Source organism: Hyperolius riggenbachi, chromosome 6 (assembly GCF_040937935.1).
Source record: "Hyperolius riggenbachi isolate aHypRig1 chromosome 6, aHypRig1.pri, whole genome shotgun sequence".
Classification (NCBI taxonomy): domain Eukaryota; kingdom Metazoa; phylum Chordata; class Amphibia; order Anura; family Hyperoliidae; genus Hyperolius; species Hyperolius riggenbachi.
Window position 1 is genome coordinate 128726850 of NC_090651.1, and position 14532 is coordinate 128741381.

A 14532-nucleotide genomic window follows, 5' to 3' on the forward strand; every position below is an offset into this window, starting at 1 on the left:
TACTGGCCATTTTTAAACATTGCACTTTGACTTAGCTATACAGCACTAATATAAAAAAGGCAAAAAAGGGCTCCTCTCATATTTAAAGAGACACTGAAGCGAAAAAAAAATATGATATTATTTGTATGTGTAGTACAGCTAAGAAATAAAACATTAAGATCAGATACATCAGTCTAATTGTTTCCAGTACAGGAAGAGTTAAGAAACTCCAGTTGTTATCTCTATGCAAAAAAGCCGTTAAGCTCTACGACTTTCAAAGTCGTGGAGAGGGCTGTCTTCTGACTTTTATTATCTCAACTGTTAGTGAACAAACAGGGTTCTCCCCAGAAATTTTTTTCAGCCGGGTGGCATGAAAAAGTAGCCGGGTGGGGAAGTAAGGGCCCTTTTCCACTAGGTAGTGCGATCGCAAATGTGCTGCAATCACGCAACCTACAATTTACACTACCCGTGATTGCTCTATATAGCTGCTGGGAAGGGATCACGATCGCCCGACAATTGTGATTCAGAAAAATACGACGCATGCTAGTGGGAAATGAGCACCGCGATTTACATGTTATCACGGTGCTCATCAAAACGGCTGCGATCCGCTTTCTGAAGCGGATCGCAGGTAGTGGAAAAGGGCCCTAAGGTCATGCTGGGTGGAAAAGAAGGGTAACACCAAAGTGGTGTGGGTGGGTAAGTCAGGCTGGTGGGTTGAGTAAGTGGATAGGTAGGTCTAGGGTAGGCTTGTGGTCAGGCTGGTGGCTAGTGGGGAGGTTGTCTGGCTGGTGGGCTAGTGGGGTGGGTGGTCAGGTTGGTGGGCTATTGGGGAGGTGGTCAGGCTTGTGGGCTAGTGGGGAGGTGGTCAGGCTGGTGAGCTAGTGGGGTGGTGATTGGGCTGGTGGGCTAGTGGTCAGGTTGGTGAGCTAGTGGGGAGGTGATTGGGCTAGTGGGGAGGGGGTCAGGCTGGTGGGCTAGTGGTCAGGCTAGTGGGGTGGGTTGTCAGGCTGGTGGGCTAGTGGTCAGACTGGTGAGCTAGTGGGGTGGTGATTAGGCTGGTGGGCTAGTGGGGAGGTGGTCAGGCTGGTGGGCTAGTGGGGAGGTGGTCAGGCTGGTGAGCTAGTGGGGTGGTGATTGGGCTGGTGGGCTAGTGGGGAGGTGGTCAGGCTGGTGGGCTAGTGGGTTAGTGGGGTGGGTTGTCAGGCTGGTGCGCTAGTGTTCAGGCTGGTGAGCTAGTGGGGTGGTGATTAGGCTGGTGGGCTAGTGGGGAGGTGGTCAGGCTGGTGGGCTAGTGGGGAGGTGGTCAGGCTGGTGGGCTAGTGGGGAGGTGGTCAGGCTGGTGGGCTAGTGGGGAGGTGGTCAGGCTGGTGAGCTAGTGGGGAGGTGGTCGGGCTGGTGAGCTAGTGGGGTGGTGATTGGGCTGGTGGGCTAGTGGGGAGGTGGTCAGGCTGGTGGGCTAGTGGTCAGGCTGGTGGGCTAGTGGTCAGGCTAGTGGGTTAGTGGGGTGGGTTGTCAGGCTGGTGGGCTAGTGGTCAGGCTGGTGAGCTAGTGGGGTGGTAATTAGGCTGGTGGGGTGGTGATTAGGCTGGTGGACCAGTGGGGAGGTGGTCAGGCTGGTGGGGAGGGTGTGCAACTCACCTCGCCCCCCACAGATGCAGCTGGCTCCCCTGGCTCTCGCAAACCTTAAGTGGGGGCGGCAGCGTGCTTTGCTCAACCAGCTTCTCAGGTTTAGTAAAAACACAGAACGATTTAAAAAAACACCTCAGTGTTCTCCCCAGGCTGCGAGCAGTGTAGAGTAGGGGAATGCCCACAAGTGCAGTAGCTGGGGTCCGGCCTCAATCCCCCCTCCCTCTCCCCCCGCTCAACCAGCTCCTCAGGCGGTGGCAAATCCAGCGTCACTGGCTCTCGGCTGTCTCAAACGCTAGAGCACAAGCCTGCCACCTGATTCACGGTGTCTCCTGTCCTCTCCCCGATGCTGCACATACTTTTTAGTGTGCACAGCATCGGAGAGAGGACATGAGACAACGTGAATCAGGCGGCAGGCTTGTGCTCTAGCGTTTGAGACAGCCGAGAGCCAGTGACGCTGGATTTGCCACTGCCTGAGGAGCTGGTTGAGCGGGGGGAGAGGGAGGGGGGATTGAGGCCGGACCCCAGCTACTGCACTTGTGGGCATTCCCCTACTCCACACTGCTCGCAGCCTGGGGAGAACACCGAGGTGTTTTTTTAAATCGTTCTGTTTTTTTTTTTTCTTTTAATTCCCTGCAATAGCTAGCTCCCAAATAGCCCCCGACAACCCGTCCGCAACTTCATTCATATGGCTTTAGATTGCACGGCCTGTCAGCCTGTTACATACGCATACTTATAGGCTTGACAGTGTCCGTGCACGCAGACAGCCTCAATGTGTGCCTCTGAACTGTGTCGGCTGCCTCGCTGGCGCGCCGCCTCCTCTGTCGTTCTGCATGGAGGTCTCTGAAGAGACAGTCTTCAGCCCCTGCGCTGGTCCCGCCTCTACTGCTCGGCCAATTAATGCACAAGCTCGCCGGGAAGCGCGAGATCTCGTGCACGGAACTGTGTAGCTTCAGGAGCAGCGCTGGTTTTTTTGTTTTTTTTTTGCGAGAGTGCCCAGCGCCGGTGATGACAACTGGAACGCAGCCAGCCGGGCGGTAATTGAATTTACCCGGGCGGCCCGCCCACTTGTTTGATCCTGGGGAGAACACTGACAAATTTCTTTTTCTCTGCCAGAGGTGAGGTCATTAGTTCACAGACTGCTCTGAAAGAATCATTTTGAATGCTGAGTGTTGTGTAATCTGAACATATTATAGAATGATGCTGTTGGAAAAAACACTATATACCTGAAAATAAAAATATGAGAATATTTTCTTTGCTGCTAATCCTCTAGTAATTATTCATAGTACACAACCAATTCATTATATCATATATTTTTTTTCGCTTCAGTGTCTCTTTAAGTATTTATATAGCACCAACATGCAGCGCTGTACAGAGTATATTGTCTTGTCACTATTTGTCCTTCAGAGGGGCTCACAATCTAGTCCCTGCCATAGTCATATGTGTGTGTATGTATTGTGTACACACTACCATTCACCCTACATCTCAAGCCCGCTGTCTGGGTGTCACCTTGGACTCCGCACTCTCCTTTACTCCCCACATCCAAAACCTCACAAAGTCCTGCAACTTCCACCTTCGTAACATCTGTAGGATTCGCCCTTTCCTGACCCCTGCCACCACCAAACTCCTCATCCATGCCCTCATAATTTCCCGCCTTGACTACTGCAATGACCTTCTGTCTGGTCTCCCTATGACCCGAATAGCCCCTCTGCAGTCCATCATGAATGCGGCAGCCAGAATTATCCACTCCTCCCATCGCTCCACCTTACTCAGAGGTACACACCTAGCCACTCACTCCGCTCTTCCAATAAACTTCGCCTGACCACCCCCTGCATCACCCAGTCCCATGCACGCCTCCAGGACTTCTCAAGAGCTGCTCCAACACTATGGAACTTCCTACCTCCACCCATTAGGGCAGCCCCCTCCTTCAACATCTTCAAAAAGGCCCTCAAAACTCACCTTTTCACTCTGGCCTACTACCCCTCACAATTGCTCTGAACCCACAGCTGAACTCTGGTTTCCTACCTTTCGTGTCCCTACCTCTCCCTCTAGATTGTAAGCCTTTGGGCAGGGTCCTCCTCCTTTTGTGTCCTACCTGATCATGCACCTCCATTACTGTGAACCCATGCTATGCATTTGAGTGAACCTAACTTGCCTAATCTACATGCTCCCATCCGAAGACTGACTAAGCATTTCCTTGTATTTCCTTGTACTCATACTGTGCTGCATGATCTGGTCTTTCTTGTATTCCTGTATTGTCATATTGCTGTATGTGACCCCTAAATAATGTCTGTAACCTAAAGTAATGTCCAGCACTGCGTAATATGTTGGCGCTTTATAAATACAATAAATAAATAAATAGTGCATGCATCATAGTCTAGGGCCAATTTACTTATCTGTATGTATGTTGCAGTTGTTGACCTGGCTGGAATTCGAACCAGGGACCCAGCACTGCAAGGCGAGAGCACTAACCACTATGCCACCGTGCTGTCCGCTTTTCAGCATCTATAACATTCAGGGCTGTGGAGTCGGTACAAAAATCTTCTGACTCCAACTCCTCAGTTTATGAAACCACGACTCCGACTCCGGGTAACCAAAATGACTCCGACTCCTTAGTCTAATATTTAACAGGGCTGTGGATTTTGTACAAAAATCATCCGACTCCCGACTCCGACTTCTCAGTTTATGAAACCACGACTCCAACTCCGGGTGCACAAAATTGCCCAGACTCCGACTCTTCAACTCCAACTCTGACTCCACAGCCCTGATGACATTGATGTGTAACTGAAAAGCGGACACAACTGTGTCAGTGGACTCAGGCCCTTATGCTGGGAATACACCATGAGATTTTTAGTAGATAGATGGTTCGATAGATCATTTCCAACAGGTCTGATCTGATTTTCGATCGTTTTTCTGATCGATTTCTCATAGAAGTGAATGAAAATCGATCAGTAAACCGATCGGAAATACGCTCGAACAGTAAATCCCCTGAAAAATCAATTTGTGTATTCCCAGCATTAGACAGTAGTATGTTGCCAGAAGACATGCTGTTGCAATTGTGACAGAAATCTAGCCACAAAACTAAGCACTATTTTGGCCTGTGCAATCTTCTTGAAGGTGTTATTTGTATAAGCTTTACAAATCTATCAGTTGATTAAATTGATCCCATGCTTTTCCATGACTTCTCCTAAGCATTGCCATCCCTATTCGCCACTACTGGCCCCAGGCTCTATTCATGTGAATGGAGCATCAGATCAACACTTTACTGTACTTGTAGCTAGCAATCAAAGCACTGATCACCACCAGAATTAAACGGACTTCCCCTTAAAGGGAACCTAAACTGAAAAGGATATGGATGTTTCCTTTTAAACAATACCAGTTGCCTGACTCTCCTGCTGATCTCTTTGCTGCAGTAGTATCTGGATCTCACACCTGAAACAAGCATGCAGCTAATCCAGTCTGACTTCAGTCAGAGCACCTGATCTGCATGCTTGTTGAGGGGCTGTGGCTAAAAGTATAAGGGACACAGGATCAGCAGGAGAGTCAGGCAACTGGTATTATTTTAAAAGGAAAAATCCATATCCTTCTCAGTTTAGGTTCCCTTTAATAAATATAATGAAGGGGGGTGTCTGCAGAAAAAAAACAGTTGCAGTCTGCAGTCATATTACCACTTATTTATAAATAGTCCTTGCAGTGGCGGCCTTTTTGTTGGGGGGGAGGGGGGGAGATAAAAATTACCTGCGTCTTATACGGCAAAGGCAAGGAATCCTTGACTTACAAACGTCCACCAATACGAACTGCCGACATCGGGGATTCCCTGCCTGTGTGCCCGCTGTGGCTGTGTCCCCCTCTCTTGCCTCTAATCCCTCCCCCTTGAGTCTCTGGTTCTACACCTCCTCCCCAAACGCCCCACCCCCCGCCACCGTGTGAGCAGCGGCTTACCTCCTCAATCATGCCCGCGGCGATTGAAGACATCCGGCTTCTCCGTGTGGCTTCCTCTAGTGCCGGCTTATAATGACGTCAATAGAGGTGTTATTAGAAGACAATTATTAGGAGACAAAAGGAGACTGGAGGGCACTTGGGGGTGACAGGACGACACTTAGGGGAGAGATGGGGGCATAGATGGACACATGGGGGACACAGGAGGACACCATTTGGGGGAGTTCATGTACAAGACGCTCCTGAAATATGGATGCACCAGGTTTAGTTTGTATTTTTTTCCCTGGTTTTTGCCCTCTAAATCTAATTGCTTTTAGCCTCTTTGGGACCGCAGCCTCTGGTCCCTTTAAAGGGGAACTGAAGTAAGAGGTATACGGAGGCTGCCATATTTATTTCCTTTTAATCAATACCAGTTGCCTGGCAGCCCTGCTGGTCTATTTCTCTGCAGTAGTATCTGAATAACACCAGAAACAAGTATGCAGCTAGTCTTGTCAGATCTGACTTTAAAGTCTGAAACACCTGATCTGCTGCATGCTTGTTCAGGGGCTATGGCTAATAGTATTAGAGGCAGAGGATCAGCAGGGCTGCCAGGCAACTGATATTGCTTAAAAGTAAATAAACATGGCAGCCTCCATATACCTCTCTCTTCAGTTCCCCTTTAAGGACCAGAGGCTTTCTTTTCTTTTTTCATTTCATTTTTTCATTTCCTGATCATTGTGATTGGCTCACAGCGATCAGGAAGAAGCTTGGCTGTCACATGACAGCCGGGTTCACTTCTTCCAGGAAGAGCGATCGGCTTGGGACCTCGGAAAGCTGCAGCATAGAATCTACGCCGCTTTTAGTTAGAGAGCTGCATAAATTCTACTTACCGCAGTCCCAAAGCTGTTAGTAATAAGGCGTACTGCATTACAGGCGGACAAGCCCGTGAGCATGGTGGTACGGTATATAGCCTACACTTATGACTCTAGGCCCCGCATACTCTAAGGCCGCCTCTGGTCCCTGTAGTCATTTACAAAAATTGATTGCACTGTTCATAGAGGTTAATGAATACAAAGCTGTGCTGCCTCTAATGACCACTGGAGGGCACTTCCCCTCCACATTCTTTACAGCTGATTAAATAACACTTGATTTTTATAAATAGAAATATAACTAACCTCCGTTCTCATCAATAATCAGCTATTTAAATTTAATTAGGATGCATTCCAATTCATCTGAATTTGAAATTCATTGAAATGTATTCTAATTATTCTAATCAGGCAAATATGTTGGCAGTGTATGAATGTCTATAAATAAGTAATCAAACTCACTGCGTTACAGAGGGATTCTTCTTTTATCGAGAAACACAAAATACATTCAGTTTACCTCTTATTGCAAGAATTCATGATAAGCATTGCATTTTATCAGCTTATTATGGTGTTTTGTGTATGTAACAGGCAGAGATTTTACAGTGTCCACAGCAAAGGCTTGCAGATCGCTTCCACTACATGCAGCGGTGTCACATGGTGAATGCACTCTCGGTAGCAATTAAAAAAGACTCCAGACACAGGGAGGAGGAGTCACACCAGCGTGACAGTTGAGCCAGTAACACTCACCACAGGCCTGAGGGGAATACATTACATGAATCTATTGAAAATATTTCTGCAGTGTGTGGGCAGACAATAGATCCCATAATAGATCCCTCTCTGATCAGCGGCACTAGGACAATTTTCAATAGATTTCATGCTAAAGTCTATTGGAAATGTTTCTGTTGTGTGTAGGCAGACAATAGATCCCTCCGTGATCAGATTCGATCAGCGAGGGGTCTATCTGATGGTCGATCTGGTGGTGGTTCGAGTGTATGACCACCTTAGCTTCAGAACTTTTTTTCAACTTGAGTTTTTTCTATGTAGAGTGTAGAATAGTTATAATTCATATCACATTTTAATTGGTGCACTCCCGATCCTGTCCAATTCCTTTCACTAAGACCACCAAGTTTCATAGTAACTTGGTGGTGGGCAGCACGGTGGCGTAGTGGTTATCTCTCTCGCCTTGCAGCGCTGGGTCCCTGGTTCGAATCCCAGCCAGGGCACTATCTGCAAAGAGTTTGTATGTTCTCTCCGTGTCTGCGGGGGTTTCCTCCGGGTACTCCGGTTTCCTCCCACATTCCAAAAACATACGGATAAGTTAATTGGCTCCCCCTAAAAAAATTGGCCCTAGACTACAGTACTTACACTACATAATATAGGCATATGGCAATGGTAGGGATTAGATTGTGAGCTCCTTTGAGGGACAGTTAGTGACACGATATATATATATATACATATACACTGTACAGTGCTGCGTAATATGTCGGCGCTATATAAATACTAAATAATAATAATAATAATAGTAAAGCTACCGAGGCCCTTGGAGCAATGGGAATCTACCCAGTGGAGACACAGACCCCAGTAAATACCCAAAACAGGTTCTAATCCTTTTCCCTCTGTAAATTTCTGTTGTCTGAAAAGATTGTTTGTGATAATTTCAGGTGCAGGTTTGGGAATAAACTGTACAGACATGCTGTTCTGCTCTCTGCTGAATCTGTTTTGCTCTGCAGAGAGGGGAATAGGGAGGACAAATTCTGCTATGGGAACTTCAATAGAAGTTCCTGCAAGAATGATAGAGATCAGCTGTTAGAGATCCACCAAAAATGGATCACTAATCACCTTGTGAGTTATGTGATGACGGAGGGAGGGGGGCCAATACACACTCTATCTTCACCTGAGACAATCCTAGAAGATTGTTTTAGATGAGGAACATCTAAAGTGTGTATGTAGCTATAGGCCCCATTTCCATTGCTTAGGCTGTTGGCATTTTTCTGCAAGCGAAACACATTAGATGTGACAGCCAGCTAAAATTAATGTCGTTTCCACTTCTTGCCATTTTTTTCTGACAGCATGTTGATTTCCCCAGACACCACATGTGTTCATCTTATTAAATCTCATTGTGTGGCTGTGGAAGATATACACTTTTCTTTGCATACGAACACACATGAAAATATGTATGCAGAAATATGCAATACCAAGGGAAACTCGAGGAACTTTACCAAATATAACAACATTACTTATTTTTCACAATATTCATATTGGTAGGTGAACAGAGGCGCCAGAAGGATAAAAGTACATAAAATTTTAAAAAAATTGCTGGGAGGAAGTGGTGGACTCGCCTCCGTTAAAGCAGACACCAAGGACTGTAAATATATATATATATATATACGGTACACACATTTATTGAAAATACCCCAAAGATGCAACGCGTTTCGCGGGCACAGCCCACTTCTTCAGGCAATAAGCAGGGGATAAACAACAGCAATTCAGTTATAGCAAGCAGAGCACCTTGGGGTATTTTCAATAAATGTGTATATCTATATATTTACAGTCCTTGGTGTCTGCTTTAACGGAGGCGAGTCCACCACTTCCTCCCAGCAATTTTTTAAAAATTTTAGGTACTTTTATCCTTCTGGCGCCTCTGTTCACCTACCAATATATTTGAGTCCACCCCAGGTGGAAGGGTGATCTACCCCCTTTCTTCCTATCTACAGAGAGCGACTTCTTAATCCTGAGTGAGGACAGGTCTAATCTCCTCGCCTGCCTAATGAGTGGTTACCTAGGTGGTAACCCGTGTTTGTGAGTATTACCATCTCACTGTTTCATTTATCCAATCAATTTTGACATACTACACCATATTGGGCTCTCGATTTCTCTTCAACTTTAGTTTTCACAATATTCATGGTGATTTACATACTTAATCTTAGCAGCGATGCCAGCATCTTTACTGCTGGCAAGAAGAATCACTGTGGGATTATTTTTACCTCTGTGTGGTGAGTAAGAACGTCAGTCAGCAGATCTCCAATAGTGCACTAGGAGGAGAAGACTGCCTGACATAGACTAGGCCAAACATCACTGGGATGGGCGGGGTTACAGCAATATCTACATATAAGAAGTTTTTCTAATGTTGAAAGCAAAATAATCAATGGATAAAACGGGTTAATATAGGGAGCTCAGAGCTGGTGTAATAGTAAGATATCAAAAATTTATTGCAACCTCTTATGGCCTATGGACATACAAAACAAACCAACATATACCCTCCCTTAAAAACAATCCCTGGAGCAGCTATGGGGCTATGACTACTGCGTGAGACCGGAGTGCACTCCTATATAGTCCTTTTGCATGCATGTAAATATGAAGCTTGTTCCTTTCTTCAGGCCCAACAATAACTTTGCATCCAGGTGCGAACCAGGTAAGGTCACCGATAGTGGCGCTACTGATCAACCCGCATGTCCATACATGTCATTGTGTACCTCTGCAATACAATTGCATACGCATCTCATTACTGACACTGCAAACGTGTCAAACCTCCACTCCCCGCCGATTCAACACAACTTATATTCAAACAACTCCCGGAGTGAAAAGCAGCCATTCATCAAATCTGCCGTATGTATAATCTCACCACACCGGTATGTCGGTCATCGTTGGGGCAGCCTGCGGCGCTGTGAGAGTTCCTGGTGGTGTCGGACGTAATGCGGGGGGAGGAAGAGAAGCGGAGGTGCGGGTGATCAGAGCCGGGACACACTTCCGGGTAGCGCCGTGTGTCACGTGACGCGTTTCGTCACGACCCACGTGACTTCTTCAGACGTGACGTAGGTAGGGGTGTGCATCCTTTTATGGCTACCAAGCCAATCATATGTGAGTTAAAACAGTCCGTTCGTTGCCACCTACTGGCCATAGTGACTGTATGCACCTTAGGAATGACAACAGGGCAGTTTGTCTACGTTTATAGGGCATTAATGTCCGCGTCCGTGCGTTTTTTACAAAAAAGATTTTATATTCAGATCCCTATTGAGCCCTTTTGGATATAAGCTTTCACATTTATAAATCCACATTGATTCTTTTCTTAAAAGTTGGGTATCGTAGTCCCCACGGCGTGGGCTGATATTAAGTTTGTATATGCCCATAAAACGTAGACCGGACACATCCGAATTATGGGTAGTTTTAAAGTGCAGAGCCAGAGGATTCAGTTTCTTTTTATCCACATTGGTACTTTTAATATTAGAAATATGTTCACCAATCCTAGTGTTTAAAGATCTATATGTTTTCCCAATATAAATTAAGTTACATGGGCATTTAATCTGATAAACAACCCGAGAGGTATTACATGAAATATAATCGTTAACCCAAAAGGATTTTGATCCATCAAAATTTGAGAACCGATTACTCTTGAGGACATAGCGACACATATCACAATCCAAACATTTGTGCATACCTTTTTTAGACATTTTACATATAGGGGGGCCGCCCCATCCAAATTCACTTCTAACCAGGAGATCATTTAGATTATTGCTCCTCCTTGCAGCCATATGTGGGTATTCCCCAACTATTTTTGCCGTAATTGGGTCTCTTTTTAGGAGATGCCAGTGTCTCTGTAAAATTTCTTTTATCTCCGTATAGTGAGCACTGTATGGGGTCACAACTCTTGACACACAATTAGCTGTATTTACCGTTCTAGGTTGTGATGGGGATATCCCCTGCTGTTCCTCAGCTCTTTTCAAAAGATCCCCCCTATTTTTAGCGAGGGCTCTCTTGTATGCGGTGATAATAATCCTGTTTGGATAACCCCTTGCCAGCAATCTAGCCCTCAGTTCACCCGCCTCTCTTTCGAAATCATTAATATTACTGCAGTTTCTGCGTAATCGCAGAAACTGCCCAGTGGGCACGGCCCATTTTTGGGCGGGTAAATGAGAGCTACATGCCGACAAAAGGGTATTACCCGCTGTGGGTTTTCTATATGTACAGGTCTCTAGGGAGGTCCCTACTTTTTTAATCATCAGGTCAAGGAAGGAGATTTCTCCAGCATCGTATGTATAAGTAAGGAAGATGTTCCTATCGTTCGAGTTGAGTTCTGCTACAAATTCTTTTAATTCTAAATCATTTCCTTTCCAGAGGAGAAAGATGTCGTCCACATAACGTATCCAGAGGGCGACGTGCTCCGCGTATCCACGCGTGCACCTCACAACCTCCTGCTCCCAGTATCCTAGGTGAAGGCACGCGTAGGCCGGGGAGCACGCCGCCCCCATTGTAACGCCCCTCCTCTTTCTGTATATTGAGCCACCGAACTCAAAATAGTTATTTTCCAGGATTAGCTTCATGGAGTCCAAGACAAACTCGGCATGGGACTCGTAACCCGAGTAATGATTTATTAAGTAGAATTCAAGAGCCTCCAAACCCCTAGATTTAGGGATGGAGGTAAATAGGGACTCTACATCTAGTCCCACCAGTAGCCAGCTCTCTTCAACGCACACACCCTCGATGCCTGCCAGTACATCCCTCGTATCCATTACAAAAGAAGGTAGAGCTGTCACAATATCTTTAATTTTAAGGTCAACATAATTAGCTAGTTTTTCCAAAGGGCCGTTATTGCCCGAAACTATCGGGCGGCCCGGGGGGTTCAGTAAATTTTTATGGGTTTTGGGTAAAAAATAAAAAGTAGGAATTGTATATTCATTTATGGTTAGAAATTTTAGTTCTTTTTCTGTTAGAACGCCTTCAAGAAAGCCCCATTGGACTTTGAGGTTGATTTTTTCCATCAATTCCTTAAAGGGACTAGCATTAATCCTCTCATAGGTTGATCTATCATTAAGTAGTCTTCTAGCCTCCTGTTCATAGTTGCTGGTTGTCATCAAAACGACATTACCTCCCTTATCACTTCTTTTTATAATGATCTTAGGATTGGTTTGGAGCGCTTTTAGGGCCTCTTTCTGTCCGTGTTAAATTATCCCGAGCTTTCTTATCCCAATCAATACTTTTCAAATCTTCAGCCACAAGGTCCATAAACATGGACACATGTCTATTTGAACTCAGGGGGGGCATGTACTTTGATTTTGGGAAAACATTAACATGCAAGGTTCTAGGGCGACTGGCCATTTCAGCTTCCTCAAATAAATCTTCTAGATCAAAATCATCTATATCTATAGGGGCAGGGGGATTACCTTTATCCAGGGATGCACTAGAGGCATCAGAAAGGTGCATGCGTCTCAGAAGAACCCTACGTAAAAACAATTGGATATCTTTAAAGGTCTCAAATTCACAGCCATTCTGTCTTGGACAGAAGCTAAGCCCTTTTCGTAAAAGGGAGATTTGTGTCTCAGATAGTTCCTCTTGTGTCAAATTGATCACGTCCATTAAAACATCAGGGCGTCCTTCACTTGCATCTAGCGGGACGACCCCCCTTTGTTCTGCCTCTGTCTCAACTGCATCCCTATCTCTTCTTCTTCTTCCTCGTCTTCCCCTTTTCCTTTTCCTAAAAAACGGGAATCATCACCCTTAGTCTGTTTTTTGTCCTTATTTGTATTTCTGTTTCTTTTACGTCTGTTATATTTTCCCTTTTTATCTCTATTTCTGGGTTTACCAGAACCAGCACTGTCCTCGTGGCCTGAGGTATCAGTCCCTGACTCTTCTATATTACTGCCCCAGCCGACACGCCTGCCTGATCCACGCCTGCTTCCATATTTTCGACCAGTTAAGTTAAATATGTCTCCATTTTTATAATCCTCAATATCCCGATTAAACTTCTTTTCTTTAATTTCTTTGATTCTTTCCTGTTCCTTTTCCATATCCTTTTTTAATCTCTCATTTAATTCCTGAAAAGAATCTTTATCTTTATATTCATTTAATTTCTGAGTACTTATCTCAAGTTCTTTTTCAACGTCCTTAAATTGGATTTTTTCCTCTTTTACAAATATAAGGCCATGTGCTTTGCACTCTTTTTCCCACTCAGGGAGCATGCGTAGAGTTTGCAGATGTTCGGCCGGGGCTACTCTCTCTCTAATGCCTCTTGGGATGATGTTCTTGTCTATATATCTATCCATGCTTATAATTTCTAACTTTTTCTTAATAAATTTAATAACAATACGTTTATGTTGGTGAAATAATCGTACCAATAGCAGTTTATCTTCACTAGCAACCTCATCCTCTATCCCCTCATAGGGATCTTCAGAGTCCTGTGAAATATCAAATCTAGGTACATAAGCCATTATATGAAGTTGCAATCAATTGTATTAATAATCTATTAAAAATTGTTGTGCGTAGTTATAATCATCAATCCAACTAGTACACCTGGGATATCAACCGTAGCAATTTTAACTGGGCAAAAAAATGTGAGGGTACGGGATATCACCTCTAATTGGCTCGTCTCACCCATGTATAAATGTCGGCAAAAAGAAGAATAATATAGGGAGCTCAGAGCTGGTGTAATAGTAAGATATCAAAAATTTATTGCAACCTCTTATGGCCTATGGACATACAAAACAAACCAACATATACCCTCCCTTAAAAACAATCCCTGGAGCAGCTATGGGGCTATGACTACTGCGTGAGACCGGAGTGCACTCCTATATAGTCCTTTTGCATGCATGTAAATATGAAGCTTGTTCCTTTCTTCAGGCCCAACAATAACTTTGCATCCAGGTGCGAACCAGGTAAGGTCACCGACCTTTAAAGATATCCAATTGTTTTTACGTAGGGTTCTTCTGAGACGCATGCACCTTTCTGATGCCTCTAGTGCATCCCTGGATAAAGGTAATCCCCCTGCCCCTATAGATATAGATGATTTTGATCTAGAAGATTTATTTGAGGAAGCTGAAATGGCCAGTCGCCCTAGAACCTTGCATGTTAATGTTTTCCCAAAATCAAAGTACATGCCCCCCTGAGTTCAAATAGACATGTGTCCATGTTTATGGACCTTGTGGCTGAAGATTTGAAAAGTATTGATTGGGATAAGAAAGCTCGGGATAATTTAACACGGACAGAAAGAGAGGCCCTAAAAGCGCTCCAAACCAATCCTAAGATCATTATAAAAAGAAGTGATAAGGGAGGTAATGTCGTTTTGATGACAACCAGCAACTATGAACAGGAGGCTAGAAGACTACTTAATGATAGATCAACCTATGAGAGGATTAATGCTAGTCCCTTTAAG

The 14532-nt window shown here is 45.0% G+C and overlaps 2 protein-coding genes across 2 annotated transcripts in view; one reads left to right on the forward strand and one right to left on the reverse strand.

Moving 5' to 3' along the window:
• Nucleotides 1-14532, forward strand: part of PIGC (phosphatidylinositol glycan anchor biosynthesis class C) — an 81953-nt gene that overhangs the window by 57567 nt on the left and 9854 nt on the right. The window lies entirely within an intron of this gene.
• The window catches only part of DNM3 (dynamin 3), a 629085-nt gene that overhangs the window by 220 nt on the left and 614333 nt on the right, over nt 1-14532 (reverse strand). The window lies entirely within an intron of this gene.